Here is a 24,572-nt window from a genome sequence, read left to right as displayed (position 1 = left end):
CACGTCCTACCTTCCAGAAAGTGGTCGCTTTTCTGATGAGAGAGTTGTTGCTCTTCTTTTCTTCGATCTCCTGTTGAGTTTGTAGGTGTTCAGAATGGTTTGATCCCTATCCAGCTGAATTCCTGAGAGGAGACGAAATCCAGGTCTCCTACTCCTCCGCCATCTTGCTCCGCCCCCTCAATTTTCTAGAGTTTTATATAGATGGAATCATACAGTATGTATTCTTTTTTGTCAGGCTTATTTCAGTCAGGATAATTATTTTGAGATCCATCCATATTGTTCCATATATCAGTAGTTTATTACTTTTTCTGCCAAGTGGTATTCCATTCCATATATTACACTTTATTCACTTAATGATATACATTTGAGATGTTTTAAATTTTCATAATTACACATAAAGCTGCTATGAATGTTTGTGTAAAATTCATGTATGGATATATGCTTTCATTTCTCTTGGGTGATACAATGGTGGATCATAGAGTAGGTGTATGTTTAACTTTTTCTTTTTTAAAAAATTTTTAATTTAAATTCAGTTTAGTTAACATATAGTGTATTATTAGTTTCAGGGTTAGAATTTAGTGTTTCATCAGTTGCATATAACACCCAGTGCTCATTAATTAAGTGTCCTTCTTAATGACCATCACCCAGTTACCACCTCCCCCCACCCACCTCCCTTCCAGCAACCCTCAATTGATTTCCTATAGTTCAGCATCTTATGGTTTGCCTCCCTCTCTGTTTTTATTTTATTTTATTTTTCATTCCCGTCCCCTATGTTCATCTGCTTGTTTCTTAAATTCCACGTGTGAGTGAAATCATATGGTATTTGTTTTTCCTGACTTATTTCACTTAGCATAATACCCTCTAGTTCTATCCATGTCATTGCAAATGGCAAGATTTCCTTCTTTTTGATGGCTGAGTAATATTCCATTTCACATCTTCTTTATCCACTCATCTATTGATGGACATCTGGGCTCTTTCCATAGTTTGGCTATGGTGGACATTGCTGCTATAAACATTGAGGTGCATGTGCCCTTTTGAATCACTATGTTTGTGTCCTTTGGATAAATACCTAATAATGCATTTGCTGGGTTATAGGGTAGTTCTAATTTTAACTTTTTTAGGAACTTCCATTCTATTTTCCAGAGTGGCTGCACCAGTTTGCATTCCCACCAACAGTGTAGGATGCCCCTTTCTGTGCATCCTAGCCAACATCTGTTGTTTCCTGAGTTGTTAATTTTAGCCGTTCTGACTGGTATGAGGTAATATCTCATTGTGGTTTTGCTTTGGATTTCCATGATGCCGAGCAATGTTGAGCGTTTTTTCATGTGTCTGTTAGCTATTTGTATGTCTTCTTTGGAGATGTCTGTTCACATCTTCTGCCCATTTCTTGACTGGATTTTTTGTTTTTTGGGTGTTGAGTTTGGTAAGTTCTTTATAAATTTTGTATACTAGCCCTTTACCTGGTATGTCATTTGCAAATACCTTCTCCCATTCTGTAGGTTGCCTTTTAGTTTTGTTGATTGTTTATTTTGCTGCACAGAAGCTTTTTATCCTGATGAAGTCCCAATAGTTCATTTTTGCTTTTGTTTCCCTTGCCTCTGGAGACATATCTAGCAAGAAGTTGCTGTGGCTAAGGTCAGAGAGGTTGCTGCCTGTGTTTTCCTCTAGGACTTTGATGGATTCCTGTATCATATTCAGGTCTTTCATCCATTTTGAGATTATTTTTGTGTACGGTATAAGCAAATGGTCCAGTTTCATTCTTCTGCACATGGCTGTCCAATTATTCCAACACAACTTGTTGAAGGGATTGTCTTTTTCCGCTGGATATTCATTCCTGCTTTGTCAAAGATTAGTTGATCATAGAGTTGAGGGTCCATTTCTGGGTTCTCTTTTTTGTTCCATTGATCTACTTGTTTTTGTGCCAATACCGTCTTGATGATGACAGCTTTGTAATACAGCTTGAAGTCTGGAACTGTGATGCCTCCAGCTTTGGTTTTCTTTTTCAACATTTCTTTGACTATCTGAGGTCTTTTCTGGTTCCATACAAATTTTAGGATTGTTTGTTCCAGCTCTGTGAAAAATGCTGATGGTATTTTGATAGGGATTGCATTGAATGTGTAGATTGCTTTGGGTAGCATAGACATTTTAACAATGTTTGTTCTTCCAGTACGTGAGCATGGAATGTTTTTCCATTTCTTTGTGTCTTCCTCAATTTATTTCATGAGTGTTCTGTAGTTTTCAGAGTACATATCTCTTACCTCTTTGGTTAGCTTTATTCCTAGGTATCTTGTGGTTTTTGGTGCAATTGTAAATGGGATTGATTCCTTGATTTCTCTTTCTGCTGCTTCATTGTTAGTGTACAGAAATGCAACTGATTTCTGTGCATTGATTTTATATCCTGCCAGTTTACTGAAGGATCCAAATTTGCTGAGTCTAGCAATTTTTTGCTGGAGTCTTTTGGGTTTTCTTCATAGAGTATGTCATCTGCGAAGAGTGAAAGTTTGATTTTTTCTTTACTGATTTGGATGCCTTTTATTTCTTTTTGCTGTCTGATTGCTGAGGCTTGGACTTTCAGTAAAATGTTGAGCAAGAGTGGTGAGAGTGGACATCCCTATCTTGTTCCTGACTTTAGGGGAAAAGCTCTTAGTTTTTCCCCTGTAGAGGATGATATTTGCTATGGGCTTTTCGTATTTGGTTTTTATGATGTTGAATATGTTCCCTCTATCCCTACAAGGTGGGGCGTTTTTATCAAGAAATGATACTGTATTTTGTCAAATACTTTTTCTGCATCTATTGAGAGGATCATATGGCTCTTGTCCTATCTTTCATTAATGTGGTGTATCATGTTGATTGATTTGTGAATGTTGAACCACCTCTGCAGCTCAGGAATAAATCCCACTTGGTCATGGTGAATAATCCTTTTAATGCACTGTTGGATCCTATTAGCTAGTATCTTGGTAAGAATTTTTGCATCCATGTTCATAAGGGATATTGGTCTGTAATTCTCCTTTTTAGTGGGGTCTTTCTCTGGTTTTGGGATCAAGGTAATAGAATGAGGCCTAATAGAATGAGTTCGGAAGTTTTCCTTCCATTTCTATTTTTTGAAATAGTTTCAGAAGAACAGGTATTAATTCTTCTTTAAATGTTCGGTAGAATTCCCCTGGGAAGCCATCTGGCCCTGGACTCTTGTTTGTTGGGGATACAAAAATACTAAGATCATACTACGCATATTTTCAGACCACAATGCTGTGAAACTTGAAGTCAACCACAGGAAGAAATTTGGAAGGACCACAAATACATGGAAGTTAAAGAGCACCCTACTAAAGAATGAATGGGTCAACCAGGAAAGTAAAGAATAATTTTTAAAAATATATGGAAGGAAATGAAAATGAAAACATGACAGTTCAAAACCTTTGGGATGCAACAGAGGCAGTCCTCAGAGGGAAGGATATAGCAATGCAGGCCTTCCTCGTGAAACAAGAAAGGACTCAAATACACAACCTAACCTTACACGTTAAGGAGCTGAAGAAAGAACAGCAAATAAGGCCTAAATCCAGCAGAAGAAGAGAAATAATAAAGATTAGAACAGAAATTGATGAAATAGAAATTAATAAAAAAAAAAAGTAGAACAGATCAACAAAACTAGGAGCTGGTTCTTTAAAAGAATTAAAAAGTTTGATAAACCCCTGGCAAACTTATCAAAAAGAAAAGGGAAAGAGCCCAAATAAATAGTCATGAATGAAAGAGGAGATATCATCACCAACACTGAAGAAATGCAAACAATTATAAGATAATATTATGTGCAATTATATGCCAACAAATTAGGCAATCTGGAAGAAATGGATAAATTCCTAGAAACATATAAACTACCAAACTGAAACAGGAAGACATAGAAAAGCTGAACAGACCCATAACCAGCAAAGAAATTGAATCAGTAATCAAAAATTTCCCAGCAAAAAAGAGTCCAGGGCACCTGGGTGGCTCAGGTGGTTGGGCGACTGCCTTTGGCTCAGGTCATGATCCTGGAGTCCCAGGATCGAGTCCCGCATTGGGCTCCCTGCTTGGCAGGGAGTCTGCTTCTCCCTCTGACCCTCCTCCCTCTCATGCTCTCTGTCTCTCATTCTCTCTCTCTCAAATAAATAAATAAAATCTTAAAAAAAAAAAAAAAAAAGAGTCCAGGGCTGTATGTTTAACTTTTGAAGAAACAGCCAGACTCTTTTCCAAAATTGTATCATTCTACATTTCACCAGCAGTGTGATTTTTCCAGTTTCTCAACATCTTGTCAATACTTGGTACGGTCATTTTTTTTTTTTTTTTCAATTTAGAGATCTAATTGGTATTTCATTGTTGTTTTCTTTAAGCAACTTTACTGAGGTATATTTTACATATAAAATTTACCCATTTTAAGTGTACAATTAAATAACTTTTAATAACTTAACTGGGTGGTGCACTGATCATCATATATCAATTTTAGAACATTATCATCCTCCTAATAAGACCTCTTGTGCCCATTACTATTAATCCATTTCCACTTCCAGCCCTAGGCAGTGAATAATCTTCTTTCTGTGTTTATAAATTTGCCTTTTCTTTATATTTCATATAAATAGAATCATACAGTGTGTAGTATCTTGCATCTTCTTTCACTTAGCATGTTTTTGAGGTCCATCCATGTAAAAGTATGTGTCAGTATTCTTCCTTTTCATTGCTGAATAGTGTTCAGCTACAGAGATATACCACATTATGTTTATCCAGTCACATGTTGATAGAAATTTAGGTTATTTTCACTTTTTGGCTATTATGAATAATGCTGATATGAACAACCACATGCAAGTCTTTGTGCATACATATATTTGTATTTCTCCTGGGAGTGGAATTGATGAGTTGCATGGTAGTTTAATGTTTGGCTTTTTAAAAAAATTGTTAAACTGTTTGTCAAATTGGCTGTACCATTTTACATTCCCAACAGTGATATGTGAGGATCCCTATCTCCACATCTTTGCCAACATTATTGTCTGTATTATTTTTTATAGCCATTCTAATGGTTATGAAATGGCATCTTATTGTGATTGTAATTTGCATTTTCCTATTTGACTAAAGATGTTGAGCATCTTTCATATGCTGTATCATCTTTGGTGAAATGTATGTTCAAATATCTTGAACTTTTTTTTTTAATTACTTGTTTCTCATTATTGAACTTAGAATGCTTTTATATGTTCTTGACAAAAGTGTTTTATCTAATGTATGACTTTCAAATTTTTCTCCCTGTCACAGCTTTCTTTTTCTTACAATGTCCCTAAAAGAGCAGAAGTTCTTTTTTTGATAAAATTTGATTTCGATTTTTTGTTATGGGTTATGATTTTTGTGTCATACTAAGAAATCTATGCCTAGCCCAAGAATACAAATATTTTTCTCCTTTTTACTTTAAGAAATTTTAATGTTTTAGAATTTACATTTAGTTCTGAGTTACTCTTTGTAGATTATGCAAGATTTGTATTGAAGTTCATTTGAAGTGCATGTCCAGTCCTAGCATTATTTGTTAAAGAAGACTATACTTTTTCTATCAGATTGCACTTATACCTTTGTTGAAAATCAGTAGTCCATATAAATGTGGGTCTATTTTTGGTCTCTCTACCCTGTTCCATTGATTTACTTGTCCGTATTGACAACAATACTACACCATCTTAATTACTATAGCTTTATGGTGTGTCTTGAAACCAGGCCATTTAGTCTTCCAAATTTGTACTTTCTCAAAATTCTTTTGGTTATTCTAGGTCCTTTGCATTTCCATGTGAATTTAAGAATTGTCTTGTCAATTTCTACCAAAAAAATACGTCTTCTAGGATTTTGAGTAGAGATTGCATTGATTCTTTGAATCAATTAGGAAGGAATTGACATGTTAACAATATCGAGTCTTCTGATCTATAAACATGCTATATCCCTCAATTTATTTAGGCCTTCTTTAGCTTCTCAGCAATGTTTTATAGTTTTCATTGTACAGGTCTTGTACATCTTTTGTTAGCTTTTTTTCCCTAAGTATTTCGTATTTTCAATGCTCTGGAGGCAGTTGTGTTTTTAATTTCAAATCTGTTTGTTACTTGTACATAGCATAGAATGAGTTGAAAGTATTCTTTCCTCTTCAACTTTCTGGAAAGTTTATATAGAATTGGTATTTATTCCTTAAATGTTTGATAGAATTCTCTCATGAGTAATCTGAGCCTAGAGTTTTCTTTGTGGGAAGATTTTAAAATCAGATTAAATTCTTTAATTAAATATAGGACTTTTGAGCTCTCTCTCTTTCTTCCTGAGTGAACTTTGCTGGTTTGTATTTTTCAAGGCTTTTTTAATACTTGTTGAATTTATTGTTACAGAGTTTTTTAAATAATATTCTTTTACTACTTCTTTATGTAGAATATGTAGTGCCATAATCTTTTTAATTCTTATTTTTGGTAGTTTGTGTCTTTCCTTTCTTCCTGATCAGGATGAGTGGAGGTTTATCAATTTTATTAATCTCTCCGAAGAACCAGCTTTTGGTCTTCTAATTTTTTTTTATTCTTTTTCTTTTTCTTGTTTCTATTTTATTGAATTGAGCTCTGATCTTTATTAGTTGTTTACTTTTCATTGTATTGGGTCATATAATAATATGAAACAAGCATTTCATATTATTTCCCTCTGAGCACTACTTTAGAGATATTTGACAGATTTTGATATATTGTGTTTTCATTTTCATTCAGTTCAAAATAATTCAAAATTTCCTTTTGGATTTCTTCTTTAACCTGTTGTTGCTGTTTTTAATAGGTGTGTTGGTTTCCAAATATTTGTAAATATTTGTGAATTTTCTAATATTTTTCTGGTATGAATTTCTTAATTCCACTGTGATCAGAGAGCATACCTTGGATCACTTGAATCCTTTTAAATTTATTGAGACTTGTTTTATGGCCTATGGGACAGTCTATTGGTAAGTGTTATATTTGTACATGTAAAGAATGTATATTCTGCTGCTGTTGGGTGGAATGTTCTGTAAGTGCCAATTAGGTCAAATTGGTTGATAGTGCTCCAATCTTCTAAATCCTTACTGATTTACTGTTTACTTGTTCTATCCATCATTGAGAAGGGGGTGTTTAAATCTCTGACTATAGTTGTGAATTTGTCTATTGCAGCTCAATCAATTTTTGCTTCATGTGTTTTGCATTTGTTTAATGCATTTTAAATCTCTGTGATTGGTGCATAAATGCTAAGGATTATTATGTCCTTTTGATGATTTGACTCTTTATCACTATGAAATAACCTTATTTATCCCTGATAATTTTATTGTCTCTAAAATGTACTTTGTCTGATATATTAAATATAGCTACTCCAACTTTCTTTTCATTAGTGTTAGCATGGTATATATTTTTGTATCTTTTTTTAAAACTACTTTGCGCCTTTAGATTTAAAGTACCTATCTGAGAAAACATATGAACATATAGGAAGGGAAAAGAAAAAAAGGAGGGAGGGAAACAAGCCATAAGAAACTCTTAATGATAGAGAACAAACTGAGGGTTGATGGAGGGAAGTGGGCGAGGGATGGGCTAAATGAGTGATGGGTATTAAAGAGGGCACTTGTTGTGATGAGCACTGGGTATTGTGTGGAAATGATGACTCACTGAATTCTGCAGAAACCAATATTGCACTGTATGTTAACTTGCTAAAATTTAAATTAAAAAAATAATAAAGAAAAATAAATACCTTTCTGTAGGCAGCAAGTAGTTGGGGCTTATTTTTTATCCACTATGAAAATCTTTGCCATTTTATTAGGGTGCTGGGCTATTTAAATTTCATGTAATTTTGATGCTTTATTTATTTTCATACAATTTTTTTGAAGTATAGTTGACACACAATGCTACATTAGTTTCAAATGTACAACCCAGTGACTCAACAACTCTGTACATTATGTCATGCTTACCTCTTGGTGCCTAATTTAAATCTATCATCATTCTATTTGTTTTGTTTGTTCAAGCTGTTGTTACTTTTTCCTCTTTTTTTTACTTTCTTTTGAATTGAATATTTTTATTCCATTTTATCCTTTTCCTTAGTTAACTAGTTATTTCTCTTTCATTTTTATATTAGTGGGATTTTTTAAGGGCTTATAGTATATATCTTTAACTTATCATGGACTACCTTCAAGTGATATTGTACTGCTCCATGTGTAGTATAAAACCTTCAATGAAATATTTCTATTTCTCCCTTTCCAGGCTTTGTGGTTTTGTTGTCATATATTTTCCTTTTATTTGTGGTTTAAATACCACACCACATTATAATTATTTTCATTTAAATAGTCCACTGTAGTTCTTGTGATTTTATTTTAAATCATTTGAGGGAGGTGTAATTTGGAGAAATTGATTACTACATAGTCTTCAGCTACCTAGATAACCACCATAATATATCTTAATGAAATGGCAGATATCTTGGAAAGATAAACATATTTAATCTGTTTATCTCAGATAAGTTCAAGTGTTTACAGTGTGCTAGAAAGTAACTGTATTTTGAAAGATACTCATTTTAAAGAAAGCATTTTAAAAATAAAATACTTTATTGATTTCATGATATGATTTTGTAGCTATACAATCAGTAAATATAAATTGGAATGATGTTGGTATAGCACAGAAGTTGTGTTAGTTTATAAGTGATTGTTCCCACAATGTAAATATTTTATGCCACCAAGTAAGAGCAGCTAAATATAAAGTATCTAACACAATTGAGCATATCATGCTTCAGTATCAAACATGATGTCCATTCATTCCATGTTTTTCCTCTTGATTCAGTTTGACATAAGCCCTTGTAAGCATAACTCATAACCTGAATTGGGGATGAAAACAAGAAAAATATATCTTAGGAGACACATATGTACGATTACTTATAGTTCAATGTGGTAAGAACTATGACTGAAATAAAGTTCTAAGGGATCATACACAAAACAACACCTGTCTGAAAAATCCAGAAAACTTTTAAACTAGGGGCATTAGTTTTAAATGCTGAAAAGGAGTTTGTCAGAGCAGAAAAATGTATAAGTCATGCCATGCACAGGGAATATCAGGTATAAAAGCAAGTTTTAGAATGAGTAGGTCAAGCAAGTACTGGAAAGAATTGTTGTGAATAGTGTACAATGTAATTTTGGGGAGTGGTTATAAAAGAGTCCACATAGATTGGTTAGGTCAAAAGTGAAACAAATCTTTTATGTCATGAAAAGAAACTGTGACTTCATTTTTTAGAGCAGATATTCTTACTCTGATATCCATGTGCTACCACCTGCCCCATAGTTTTCATAGATGGACTTTAGGGAAATCAGTAAATGCAGAAATTGAATGAAAAAAAATACATGTTCTGTTCAAGGAATTTGTTAATTAATCTATATTGTTGAATTTATTGGCATAAAGTTGGTAATGATGTTCCCACATTATCCTTCAATATCCTAGAATCTATAGTGATGTTCCCTTTTTCATTACTGTTATGCTAATTTGTGTTTTGTCTATTTTTTATTACTCTTATTAGAATAACCTTTTGATTTTTTTGAAATCTTTTCAAATAACCAACTTTTGGCTTTGTTGATTTTCTCTATTGTTTGTCCATTTTCTATTTCATTGATTTTCACTCTTTATAATATTATTCATTTTACTTACTTTGCACTTCTTTTTTTGGCTTCTTGTGGTGGAAACTTGGATCATTTATTTTAAGTCTTCTTCTTTTCCAAAATAAGCATTAAATCAATTATTCTTTTCCTTCTAAGCATTGCTTTAGCTGCCTCGCGCTACTCCTGATATTTTCTTTTATATTATTATTCACTTCAAAATATCTCCTAATTTTTCTGGTGATTTCTTCTCTGACCCATGTGTTATTTAGAAGTTGGTCATTTAAGTTCCACATATCTAGGAGATTTTTCTATATAGCTTTTAGTATTGATTTCTAATTTAATTCTGTGATCATAAAATCATGGAATACTCTGTATGATTTAATCTTTTGACATCTATTGAGACTTATTTTATGGCCTAGGATATGAAATATCTAGTCAAATGTTCCATGTGCCCTTAAAAAGTATGTGTATGTTTAAAATTTCTATTATTATTCTCTCTTTAGTCCTGTCCATTTTTGCTTCATATACTCTGGTGTTCTGTTATAGGCATATACACATTTAACATTGTTATGTGTTTTTTGTTAATTGACCATTTTATCATTATAAAATGACTTCTGCCTATGGCAATATTAATTGTTTTGAAGTCTACTTTGTCTCATATTAATATAGTCACATTTGCTTTCTTATGATCAATTTTTACATGACATTTCCTATTGTATTCTCTCATCTTTACTGTATCAATGTCCTTATATTTATGTACATTTCTTGTAAATACTATATAGTTGTATCTTTTATAAAAAATTTCATTCTGACCATCTCTATCTTTTAAGTATAACATTTATCCCATTTAGATTTAATGTGAATATAGATATGGTTGAGTTTATGTCTACCATCTTGCTATTTGTTTTGTATTTGTTCCTTCTGTTCTTTGTTCCTTTGATCCTCTTTTCCTGAATTCTTTTAGACTGAGTATGTTTAGGTATACTGCTTTATCTTTTCTTTTAAACTTTATCATTTCTTTTAAACTGTGTCACTTCGGGCGCCTGGGTGGCTCAGTCGGTTAAGCGACTGCCTTCGGCTCAGGTCATGATCCTGGAGTCGCGGGATCGAGTCCCGCATCGGACTCCCTGCTCGGCGGGGAGTCTGCTTCTCCCTCTGACCCTCCTCCCTCTCATGCTCTCTGTCTCTCATAAATGAATAAAATCTTTAAAAAATAAAAAAATAATAAATAAATAAATAAATAAACTGTGTCACTTCTTTTTCCCCCCAGTGGTTACATGATGTACTACAATATGCATTCCTAACTTACAATAGTCTATCTTGAATTATTATTATATTCACTCACATATAAACTAAGAACCATCAGCATTATAATTCCATTCTTTCCCCTTCCATATTTTGTGCTATTTTTGTCATATATTTTATAAGCTCTTCATTAAATATTATTTTTACTTTCAACAATCAATTGTCAAAGGAATTTTAAAAAATATATTTATCTACTCTTTCTTTCTTCAATCTATTTCCTTTGCTCTTTTTTTCTTCCTACAGAGTGGAGTTTCTTTGACATTATCTCAATTTTTGTTTATCCTAAAATGTCTTTATTTTGTCTCCATTTTGAGAGATCATTTCACTGGCTACAGAATTCCAGATTGATAATTTTTTGTTCAGCACTTTAAAAATGTCATTCCATTTTCTCCTGATTTCCCTTGTTTCTTATGAAAAGTTAGCCATAATTCTTATCATTGTTTCCCTTCTGAGACTTCAGTTATGTATGTATTAGACTGCTTGATATTGTTGCATGAATCATTGATATTCTGTTCAATTTTTTAATCCTCTTTCTTTTTGTCTCAGTTTGTATCATTTCTTTTTTTCATATTTCCTTAACATTTCCCCTGCATTTGATCTTCTATTAAGATTTCGATTTCTCTGTTGAAATTACCTTTCTGTTCACCAATTCTGCCATCTTGTTCTCTAGGTTTTTGAACATTTTTATGTTAGTTTAAAAGTCCTCCTCTGCTAATTACACTATCTGAAGCATCTGTATAGCAGGAATGGAGATGGAAGAATAATAATGATAAGCAATAATAATCTTAACAAGCTTATTTTTTCCATATTATGAAGGGGCACATCATTACCACTCAAACAATTAATTCAAATCTATGTCATTTCATTATCTTCAAAGTCACTATGTACTTCCGACATTTGATACTATATTGCTAAGTGATTATTCAATCTGCAATAGGAGAATAAAAGGAAAATAAACCAATTTAAATGATTAAAAGTTTGGTAGCATCTGGCTACAATTAGAATCCAAGCTCGTAAATGAAGTCTCATAAATTCTAAAGACTGTTCCCTTTAAAATATACTTTAAATAGAAACAGAATTATGGTTTCAATAATGTAAAAGAATAGTGTAATTAAATATACAATTATAAAAGGTAATCCTGATTTTCAACTACTATCATGAAAATATTTTTCTAGATATAATCAAGCTTGCCATAAAGAAAGGCTTTATCCAGTATGAATATGAATCCAGGACTATCCTGAAATAGCAAACAATGAGGCCTTTCCATCTTCCATCTGCAGGAAACCTTTTCATAGAGACAGATAATAAAAGTTTTAGAGTTTATGAGCTCTATTGTTATTGATATTGTTAAATTGCAGATTCTGATTCAGTAGGTATGGGACAGAGCATGCGATTTTGCATTTCTAACCAACTCCCAGGTGTAGTGGCCAGTGCTACTGGTCCAAAGACCATACTGTAGCAAAAATAAAAAAGACCACGCCTAAAGGGATAGCCATAACTGGAACTGTTAGCCTACCTTCCCTTAAGAAACTAATCAGACTTAATCCCAGCATGCCTAACATCCCTATTGAGGTCATCACCAGAAATCAAAGCTTCCTCCAAGATAGCACCATGTAACAGGAATATAATTTGAGTTATATGTGTAATTTTATATTTTTTAGTAACCAAATTTAAGCTTTTAAATAGTGAAATTAGGGGCACCTGGGGGGGCTCAGTCAGTTAAGTGTCCAACTCTTGAGTTCGGCTCAGATCATGATCTCAGGATCATGGGATCAACCCCCAGTTGGGCTCCACACCCAGCATGGAGCCTGCTTAAGATTCTCTCTTTTCCTCTCCCTGTCCCCCCTACCACTCCTGGCATTCTCTCTCTCTGTCTCTCTCTTTCTCTAAATTAAATTAAATTAAATTAAAAGTGAAAGTAGGGGTGCCTGGGTGGCTCAGTCATTAAGCGTTTGCCTTCGGCTCAGGTCGTGATCCCAGAGTCCTGGAATCGAGCCCCGCATCTGGCTCCCTGCTCGGCGGGAAGCCTGCTTCTCCCTCTCCCACTCCCCCACTTGTGTTTCCTCTCTCTCTGTCTCTCTCTCTGTCAAATAAATAAATAAAAAAGTTTTTAAAAAAGTGAAACTAATTTTAATTTTAATAACATTTAACCTGATATGTCCAAAAGATTATTTCAGTATTTAATCAGTATGAAATATGAGATATTTTAAATTCTAAGTATTCAAAATCCAGCACATGTTTTACACCTACAGCATATCTTAATTCTGACCAGGCACATTTCAAGTGCTCAATAGGCACATTTGGCTAGAGGTTACTGCATTGAACAGTGCAGCTTAAAGGTCATCATCATGACTTGTATACTCATCCCTGTGTGGCTTTGTACATCCCCAAGCTTAATTCAATTTCCCATCCCTTCCTATTTTCACCAAACCCTCTTACTATACTTTCTGGAACTCATGGTTTATCATCAGAAAAAAAAAAAATCCCCTGTATTATAAACATCATATCAAAAATGTTTCAACTTCTCAGTCTAACTAAAACCAGGTTATCCTTTAGGACACTGTTTTTCCTCTCACCCTGTCAAGTGTTGGCTGCTTTTTTTCACGTATCCTCAGGGACTAAGGTGGGATCATGTCCTCCTTTTTCTTCATTGCTTCATTCAGGTTCTTCCACTTCCTCCTCTTTAAAACCCATTATTTTGAATCAAATACCAGTAGAATATATTACTCTCATCTTTCCTTTTTGTTGTCATTTGCTTAATTTCCTGACGGGGTGGTAATTTATGTAGTCAGCAGCTGGCTCACTATATTCCTCTACACCATCACACCTCTCAACATTTTTGGTGATTTCAGCAACCACACCATTCTTTGATTTCCTCATTTCTACTAGTCTTTTCCTCTATCCCTTTCCAGGTACCCACTACCCCATTTCCAAAATATAGATTTAAGAATCCTATTTTAAAATATGTTTATAGTTCACTCAAACTTCAGTATCTACATACCAATACTTCTTCAACCCATTGTACTTACACATCAGCTAATTCAGCCTCATATTCACCTTCTTCATGCCATTAGTCCTTACATTATCAATATTGTATTCCATGGTCCATTACTATTATCATTCTGTACATTCTTACTCCTTTTTCCCTTATTATACTTGCTGATAAACCCAATGTTGGTAAATCTAACACACCAGCTAATCTCACCCTTATCTGAACAGTTAAATGTGGTTGGGGAAAAACATACAATCATGCTGACTGGTCTCATTTACAATTTTTACTACAAATCTCAAACCATCCTTAGTATTACTCACTCTCAGTTGGTAATTTTGTGTCTTACTTCATTGAGAAATTAGAAACTATCAAAAGAGAACTGGTTTCTCTCACAACCAAATCTAACACCTATAAACTCTATTTTCCCTCCTATTACAGTGAATGGCATGTCCATGCTCCTGTCTAAGGCCAATGCCCATGACCTGGGAATTGGATCCCATCCCTTCTTTGGTCAAAGCTATGTTTCCTGCAATTATACACTCTCTCTTACACATCATTCTTTTCCTTTTCTGTTAGGATCATTCTTGATGGTATACAAGTATGTTGTGGTTGCTCCCAACTTAAAACCTTCTTTCGTCTCAATATAACCCTCCAAATACCTCTTCGTTTCTCTTCTCTCCTTTCAGAGAAAACTCTTCAGTAGGGTCTATTCTTGCTAGCTCGTTCTTTGTTTTCTTTTTAGTTTTTTTCACCATCATACTCCATTTTGTCTGTAATTCACTTCTATCAAGTTTCTGTCATTAACACTCCTATCACTTATGTAACTCTTTAGTCAAGGTGACCAATGACTTCATCTTGCCATCAAATAACCAATTCTCAGTTCTCATTTTACTTAAACCCTTGGTGACATTTTATATAGTTGATTACTCCCTCTTTTTTCAAATGTCCTTTTTGTTGTTGGTGGTGGTGTTTTCTGGTTATTCTCACAGAACCCTGGTTATTCCTTTACAGTCTCCTTTGATGCCTCTTTTTTTCTTCCTGACCTTTGCATTTTGGAATACCCCAAAGCTATCCATGGGGCCTTTTTTTTTTTTTTCATCTAAACTCACTCTATGATGATCTCATCCATCTTGAAATAATTCAGTAAGTTTGCAATTACAAATATATATCTGTCTTAATTCCAGACCCCTCCTATGAGCTCTACCCTATCTACTCTTATAAAACTAGTGGTCACCCCAAATTTAACCTGGCCAAACTGAAACTTTTTATTTCTGCCTTGAATCTTTTCCCCCTTCAGTCTTCTGGTACTCAGTTAAATATGTCACCATTCACTCACTCATCCATTTCCTTAACAAGTCCTATAGCTCTAGCTTCAAAATTTTATCCTGAATTGCTCCATCTCTCACCACCTCCACTGCTACCACCCTAAGTCCAAGATGCCATAATAATTTCTTGGGTTAGATTTCTGGGATAACCTCCTATCTAGTTTCCTTGCTTTTATTCTGCTCTTATCCCACCCTTGATTCTGTTCTTTTCAAAACAGTAGGAGTGATCTCAAAGCATAAATATGTACTCTTTGATTGCTTTCATCATGGTTAAGATAAAATTCAGATTCCTTATTATGGTCTTTAAGTGTCTACTTCTGGCTACTGGCTATTTCTCCCACCATTTTATCCCCCATTATCCCACTCCAGCTGCATTGGTTATATTTAAATTTAAAGATGCCAAGCTTGTTCTAGTCTCAAGGCCTTTGTATTCTGTCTGGAATACTCATCGCTAAGATCTTCATAGGGCTTGCTTTTTTACATCATTAATGTCCCAGTTGAATGTCAACTTCTAAGTTTCTAAGAATCTTCTAATCTTCTAAGAATCACCTTGTTTCAAATAATTCTGCTTAACACTCTCTATTCCTTTACATGGCTTCATTTTCCTTCATAGTGCTTATAGCTACCTAAAATTATGTTTTTAAATGTCTGCTTAGTTTCTTTCTTTCTTTTTTTTTTTACTCCTTCACTAGAAAGTAAGTTCTACAAATGAAGGGGATCTTTTCCGTCCCACTGTTGTATTTCCTGCACCTAGAACAATACCTGACAAACAGTGAGTACTGAGTAAATGAGTCTGAAAGAGTTCAGGACATAGGTCAGGTGTCTGACCAAATCAGAATTAGTTGCTTGGATTGTCTTCTAATGCTGACCTGGGCTATAATAAACCAAATAGTCTTCTAAGAATGAAAGGTCCTAGTACACAATAATTGCTGTAATCTTTTCCATATCAGGGTGCTTGTTAGTAGTTACATGCAGATATTCTCAGTGATCTCTGCTCATCAGTTAATTTGCCTGTTTCTATCAATAGTTACTAGCTATTAGTTTCTCCTGCCCAGTCTCCACCTTACAAGAGTTTGCTTTTAGGGCGCCTGGGTGGCTCAGATGGTTAAGTGTCTGCCTTCGGCTCAGGTCATGATCTCAGGGTCCTGGGATCGAGTCCCGCATCGGGCTCCCTGCTCCTTGGAAGCCTGCTTCTCGCTCTGCTTCTCTCTCTCTCATGAATAAATAAATAAAATCTTAAAAAAAAAAAAAAAAAAGAGTTTGCTTTTAAACCAGGAATTTTCTTTGCTTGCTTTGCCCTCTCCTTGCTTGGCTTTTCTTTCTTTAACAAGCACAACAGCATGCTGCTGCATCTTCAAAGAGTAAATTAATTCCGTCCGCAAAAGGGTCAAGTGCTAGAAAGTGCATAGCCATGCAGTTTGCATGGCAGGATACAGAAGATATGATGCTAATAAGATTCTAAGATGAGAACAGCAGACTGTCTCTGGGGATTCAGATGAAGGGGTCTGTAAATTTTAAAAGAAATGGTCTCCGAAAACTAATGATGTCTGCTTTCCAATTCATTAATAATGTGGAGTGGGGAGATGGGAGTGAGATCCAGGCCATGCTTTGAAATATCAAAATGTAACGAGGAAGAAAACAGTAAGAGTGATCTCAATGGGGTCATAAAGCTGGGAGAAGGAGGCAAACTTTAAGAAGATGTGGTGGTGCTGTATGTAGGGGAGGGAATCAATCCACCCTATGTGTGTATATTTATGTGCATATAGTACCTTTATCTACACGCTAGTAGATAAAAAGTTCTTCTGCTAGGAAAAAAACCACTGCAACATTGATAAGGCTTTTGTAATTTTCATATTTAAGGTGACTCAGAGAGAATATTTCAAGTATTGTAAAAACATGTCTAAGCCGTCTGCCTTTCCATATTTACAAACCCTGCCCTTCACCTCAAGGAACTGAGTAACAAGAACCTCAACCTTGTTTGTAGTTAATAGTGGAGGAAAAAAACCCTCAGGCAAAGCCTAATGAACCAAGAGCAATTCTGAGCTCTCCTCTGTAATATCTGCCGAGGTACTGTTTTCCAAGGGCTGCCTGGACATATCGTGTGACCTTGCTGCTTTACATCATTAAAATTTCCCATTACTGGAATGGTGTTTGCATGGAGGGGCTGTTGTGCAGATATTATGGCTGAGTTTCTCCCTGCTGCATTCAGAGTTTGTGCTAATAGAAAATGCCTCTCTGCTTGAACAGTTCCCTCGAGCTGGGAGGTGTGCAGCAGCGGGAGAGGTTAGCTTTGGCTTTTATTTTGACAAAGCTATTACATTTTGCAGATTGAGGTTATGGTCTTTTCTCCTATCTCAGTATTTTATCTGCATGATATTTTCTGATCTCCCTTTTAAACCCCCATTAGTTACGATTGAGGCTCTGGGGTGGCAGCCTGCCTTGGAGCCGTGATATCGTCAGCTTTTCTTACAAGCCACTAAATAGACTGACTGATTCAGTAGTGTTCACTCATGTGGAACCTTTCCAAAGGGGCTGGCACAGAAAGGAGACCCTCGTGTGTGTGTGTGTGTGTGTGTGTGTGTGTGTGTGTGTACCTGCCTATAAGGGACCAACAATTTTAAAAGCAAAAGTGCAGCCTCATTCTCCAGGGTCGTAAGTTCTGTTGGCCACATCTTCCTTATGTGCTTTCTTCTTCTGCAGGTGGCCGATTGTACCTGGAAGCTGTGGAAGTTGACAGTATTAGTGGCATTTCCAAACCTTCCACCCGTTTTACTACCCTCCTAAAAAGCTGCTATTCTGGCTCTTCTGTTCTAAACTTTGTTTCATCCATAGTCACACTGTCACATGTTCATGGTAACTCTAATCTTGGGCTTTTAGCTGCAAGTTTCACTGTAGTGAATGCTTTTGCCTAGAGGGAATTGGAAATATTTCAAAGTACTGGTTTTATAGCCATAACTCTTTAGAACCAATTGAAAAAGGGATTCCTTGGCCAGTCCTTCCAAGTCTAAATCAACCATAACTGACTGAGAGATTTTTGAATCCAAAGCTAGTGCTCCAATTTCTAAAGCAAGAGTGTGACCCTTTATCTCCGTGGCTTCCCTATTTTAAGTAAGCACAGTGAAATCTTCCTGATAAACACTTCTGAAGCTGGGAGTGTCACATAGCCACAAGCCTCAAGCACTTTGCTTTGTCCACCTTCTCTTGAATGTGTGGGATGTGGCATTCTAGAGTGGGGAGTGTCACAGAGAGAGGGCTGTAGAGGTGAGGAATTTATTTCCCCAGGAAATCTCATTAGTGATGCAGCGCCTGTTTTTCATTGAGGTTTCTGCTCCCCGGCTTTGTTTTCGACTGAGTAACCGAGGCTGAAAGCCGTCTGGTGACTCACAAAAGGTCACACTGAGAGTCAGGGGCACGGACCAGAACACGCTGCCTACCTGTGATTGATGTGTATTAAAGCTGTCTTGAGCTACTCATAAACACAGCAAGAATCCTGTTCTCTTTTCATCAGTGCTCTTGACCAAGACTTGATTTACTATTTTGAAATCAGCTGCTCCTTCAGTCCTCTACAATAGCTTCTTTAATAGCTTGTCATAACAGTTGATGACAATTTGGAAAAGCTCACATATTCAATATATTTTTTAAATTGACTTTGCACTATTCCAGGTACCAAGGCTTTATAAACAGTCTAATTGTTCCTTGAGTGTTTGCTGACCTAAAGGAAAGTGTTGATGAATCAGATCCTCCTTTTCTACCTATAGGGTATTGAGATGTGTATTCAATATCGTAGCAAATCACTGCTGAAAATTGGTTCCATGTCCCTGAGGCTACTTACCTCAAAAGGTGAAACAACAGAAGTACCTGCTAGAGAAGACTGGCCAGCTCTGCTATTTCTTGATGAGATTGCTTTAAAGTTTGTATTGAGAAGGGATTGAAATTGGATCTGAGTGTTGTAAGTGACAGTACAGTTCTTATTCTGGTAAAGAATAATAAGCATCATCTATACCCATTGAGTGTGTTTGTCAGTTTGATACATATGGCCATATGATAATGAAGTTTAAGACTGATGTCAACATGACTGAGAGATTAGTTGTATAACCTTAGAAGGGAGTGCACACAATACGTAAGACTTAACTGAAACACAGCAACAATTAAAGACTGATCTCTATTTCTGATCACTTTAATGGTTACATTTGATGGCCCAGGCAAGTTGAACTACTTATTCCCTGACCTCATAGCCACTTCACATCTGTGTCCTGAAATGCCTGCTGGGATGATCTTCAGAATATCTAACAACCCATTTGGCAGGTACAACGACCATTCAGAATGAATTCACCAGTCACACAAAATAGACACCAGGTGCCACCGTAGCAGAACATCCAACTGAACATTTGCTCTGCTCCTTAATCTTCTCCATATGTACAAATTCTGTCCTTTGAGGCTTGGCTTAAGTTTCTTTCATCAAGCCTCCTCGTTCTATACAGTTTTGTTTCTTGATTCCAAATTCCTACAATACTTACAGCTTATGTCTCCAAATTGTCCCTGTATCATGCACTATTTTCTCTTGTTATTCTACTTTTTAAATATTCCCCATAGCACAGTGTTATGTGCATATAGACATTTCAAAAATATTTTTAAACATAGAACGTTATGGTGAAAATACCCAGAGATGACGTTGAAAGTGCTACCTTTGGTGTAATGCTAATTTGAATTTCCTTTGTGGGCTTGAGCTTGGTATCCAAGAAGCCCTTTTTCTTTTAGAGAAGCCACCTGAAAAAAGCTGCATTTCAGCAAAGAACTATAGCATCAAGACACTGTCACCAGTGCCTTTTCCAGAAAAGTTTTCTTTTCTCATACACACTACCTGTTTTCCAGATAGTGCAACACTTTGCTCCATTCTCTATAATTTCGAGTAGAATTGTGATCTGCTATAGCAAGGAAAAAGCTCAGTTTTCACCAGAACCTATGGAGAGTTGTGTATGATATAGTTGATCCTATATGTACAAGGTCATAGTTTTAGATTTGAGCAGCATATATAATTTCTCTTCAGAACAGAAAAAACCTACATACACAGATAAATTTATAGAAAGTACCCATGTATTTGACTTTTTGTTGAAAGTTTAGTTTATTTGGAACCAGGAAAATATTTTTCTCCCACAGAAATGATATCAAGAGAGTCAAGGTTTCCAGCTGGCCCTACAGCAAAAAAAGAGGCCTGCACTCTGCCAAGAGGGTTTTAGGAAAGAAAGGCAGAGATGAATTCTCTGAGAAAAACTATGAGAGTGGCCCCTCCAAGGCAGTGGGAGTCATCCCCAAGTGATGGCTAATGTATTTTTTTTTTTTTTTTTGGTAAAGCTAGAGTAGGGTGTAAGGGGTCTTGTAAAGCAAGTGTAAATAAGAGAGGAATTGCCAGTTGCTTCCTGAAACAACTAGGATAAGCATGTAGAATAGTAAAATGAATATCAGAACAGAATTAGGAGAGATTGTTATAGTTCTGGCTCTGCTATAAACTCTCTGGTTGACCTTGATCATGTCACTGCACCTCTTTGGGCCTATTTTCTCATCTATGAATGAAGGGCTTCACTATACAACATTTCTTTTATCTAAAGAAAACCATGACAATCATCTTTTAATAATGTCATCTCTACCCAAATCCCTACTCTGTTCTTTTCATGGTACCTCTGTATCTTCTTGCTTTTAGTTCATTCTGCTGAATACAGCCACTCCTTCCACTCCATCGACTTCCTCCTACATTCCCTTCTCCATAGCCTAACAATAATGAACAGAGAGGAGAAAAAATGCTTGAGTACCCTACTGGTAATCATAGACTATATTCTATTTACTATAAATATGTCCATATTTATTCTCTGTCTTAATCTGAAAGCCCCTTGAGAATAAAGACTATGCCTTCTTTTGTTTATTTCTATATTTTAAACACCTGATGGATTTGGAAAATATTTAATGAAGATAGTTATGCTGACATGTTGAATTAAAAGTAGTACCCCTCGGGGCACCTGGGTGGCTCAGTTGGTTAAGCGTCTGCCTTCGGCTTAGGTCATGATCCCAGGGTCCTGGGATCGATCCCCGCATGGGGCTCCCTGCTCAGCGAGAGGCCTGCTTCTCCCTCTCCCACTCCCCCTGCTTGTGTTCCCTCTCTTGCTGTGTCTCTCTTTATCAAATAAATAAATAAATAAATAAAGTAGTACCCCTCCACAATTTTTCCTAAAGTGTATTTGCAAAGCAAAAGGAATGATGCACTGCTAAAATCATTTAGACCAATGAGGCACTTGAGAAAAACAGCTGGGATTTCAGCATAAGGGAGGGGGAGAAAAACAAAAATAAGCTACTTGGCTTATTCACATTTGATTTCTGTGTGGCATTCTCCCAGATGAAAAACCTGGCTTACCAGCTGGGGTACCTCAACTAGAATTTTGATTCACCTCCAAAATGTTTTACCTGCGGATTACACAGAGACATGAGGAAGCTGTTGGGGGGGATGAGGAAGTTGTGGAAATATTTGATACCTTGATTCTGATGGCAGCTATACAATTGTATTTTTTGCTAAAATTCATAGAACTGTACACCAGAAAAAGAGTGAATCTTACTGAATGTAAGTTATGCTATTTAAAACCTGACTTCAATTAAAAAGATTATAAAAGATACCTACATCTATGCTAGAAAAAAGATAAGTGGCTTGTAGTCATTTTCATTCAATTATTTTAAACTTATAAGAGCAAACTACAAGAAAATATAAGAGATAATATTTTTAAAATTAAACTAATTGACTCAGAAAGACATATCTTTTTTTTATTCTTTTCATATTTCTGAATGCACAGCAGAATAGTGCTACATGTGCATACAATTGTCATTAACTCCACTAGTTCCAGTAGAAACAAACCTAATTGTAGTTGGTACAAACCAATGCTAATTGCTTTTATGACACTGCCAGTTAAAGCCACCTGGGACTATTAATTTAGTTTGAATTATATATGATTTCATAGTGAATTGAGAAGCCACTCAGTTGTATGATAGTGTGTATGTGTGATTATCTCCCCCTTACAGATTTATAGGTAGATTATCCTCCCTTACAGAAATATTATTGCTTCAAATTGGCTGCTCAGACATTCTGTCACCGCTTATTTGAGTCTGATTCTTGTAGCTCAAGTTTTGGTATTTTTGTGAGATAAGAGTGCTAGTATCATCCCCTAATATTTGGATGAATATTTTCAAAGTTCATTTTTTTTCCATATAAGCTCCCATAAGGATTATATAACAACTTCCAAGCTTGTGCATTCATGGCTAATTGATGTTCTTAGCTGCTGTACCATTGGAGGTGGGAAGAGTTGCAAGTAATATGCTAAAAACCTGTTGGCCATATCTATTCTCTTCTTCCACAGTAATAGGGTTATAGCCACCAACACAGTAGTCACATTTCCCAGCCTCCCTCACAGATAGTTTTGACTAAATGAGTAAGTTCTCTCCAGAGTATGTGACGGGGCATGATGTATACCACTTCTAGGCTGGTGCCTACAATCAGGTGTGCCTCCTCCATGCTGTCTCTTTCCTTCTACTAGTTGGAGGAAAAGAAAGTTGGTGTGTGTTTCTTTCCTTTTGTGAGCAGTTGAAAAAAAAAAAAAATCCCACTATGCCCCATAAAAGTCTTCCTCTTAAATGTGGAAGACATGGCTATACCTAGTTCCAAGAATATCTGGGAAATGGGCTATCTAGCTATTTTAGCCTCTATAATTAGATGTGAATAAAGGATAAGAAGGTAAGAATGGGTAGCCAATAAACAATGTCTATTATAATGATGCAATGCAAGAATTTAGAAGAAAAAAACACATAAACCCAATTTGGATGGAGAACATTTAAAACAGAAAATAATGAAGTAAGCCAAAACCCTGATAGGACCACTTAATAAAACCATTAAATGGTTCTTTAAAAGTCCAGCATAATTGTGAAATCTCTAACAATTCTGATCAAGAAAAAAAAGAGGAGACATAAATACAGATGCAGAAATTTATTTAAGTATAAAAGAAACCTATGTATGGATTAATGCTAACAAATTTAGAAATCTAAATTAACAGGTTATTTTTTTTAAAGAGTTTATTTATTTATTCATGAGAGACAGAGAGAGGGAGAGAGAGGCAGAGGGAGAAGCAGGCTCCCAAGGAGCAGAGAGCCCGATGCGGGACTCGATCCCAGGACCCTGGGATCATGACCTGAGCTGAAGGCAGACGCTTAACCATCTGAGCCACCCACGTGCCCAACAGGTTATTTTTTCTAGAAAATATATATCACAAAAATTGACTCAACGAGAGACAGAAAAGTATCATAGAAGAAATTTAACAATAGAATAAGCCAATTTAATCTATAAACATATGATTAAATCCTAAATAAATCAAACTCTGCACTGTTTTAAAAGAAAATATGTTTCTAAGAGATATAAGATTCACGTTATTGATTGATTAATTTCTAGAATGCAAGGATAGTTTAACATTAGAAAACCTATCAAAATTTATTATCAAAGTAGAAAACCCATATAATCATCTCAAAAGATGCCAAAAAACCTTTTAACACTTATTTCTAATTAAAAGCAATGCTAAAAAATCCTTTAGTAAGTTAAGAAAAAGGAAAAACAAACATCTTAATCTAATAAAGGTATACATCAGAAATCTACAATAAATATTATAATTAAAGCATTTGGCAGAGATGGCTAGCTGTACCCTATTACCAGTTCCCCTCTTTTCCCTAAGTAATATATATCTTGATTTTTAGCCAGGCTCATAGTTACCTGGAATAAAAACTACATTTCCCAGTTTCTCTGGCCACTAGGGGTAGCTGAGATTGGCTAAATCTGACTAATAGAATATAAACAGAAGTATCTTGAGCAACTTCAGAGAACTGTCCTTGTCAACAAGGATGAATTTCAAAAGCACACAATATCAAGTTACAAAAGGCTACACATGTTATACCAACTATGTAAATGCTAAGAACACAGATAATAAATATAACTTAGAAGTGCACAGAAAAATCAGAAAAATATTTAAAATGTGCATAAGAGTGAAACCCACCAATATCAGAGTGAACGGGAAGGGAGGGGATGGTGTTTTCAGCTGTATTTGTAATAGTTTATTTTCTTAAAATTAATTTTTTTTTTAAAGATTTTATTTATTTATTTGACAGAGAGAGACACAGCGAGAGAGGGAACACAAGCAGGGGGAGTGGGAGAGGGAGAAGCAGGCTTCCCGCGGAGCAGGGAGCCCGATGCGGGGCTCGATCCCAGGACCCTGGGATCATGACCTGAGCCGAAGGCAGACGCTTAACGACTGAGCCACCCAGGCGC

At 35.5% G+C, this 24,572-nt stretch overlaps 1 protein-coding gene across 1 annotated transcript in view; it reads left to right on the top strand.

Moving 5' to 3' along the window:
* Window positions 1-24,572, top strand: part of TXNL4B (thioredoxin like 4B) — a 523,365-nt gene that overhangs the window by 220,682 nt on the left and 278,111 nt on the right. The window lies entirely within an intron of this gene.

The sequence above is a fragment of the Leptonychotes weddellii genome, chromosome 16 (genome assembly GCF_054177405.1).
Source record: "Leptonychotes weddellii isolate Sample4059 chromosome 16, ASM5417740v2, whole genome shotgun sequence".
In the NCBI taxonomy this organism is placed as follows: domain Eukaryota; kingdom Metazoa; phylum Chordata; class Mammalia; order Carnivora; family Phocidae; genus Leptonychotes; species Leptonychotes weddellii.
The sequence above is the reverse complement of the archived record's forward strand: the minus strand, read 5'-3'. Positions and strand labels throughout refer to the sequence as shown.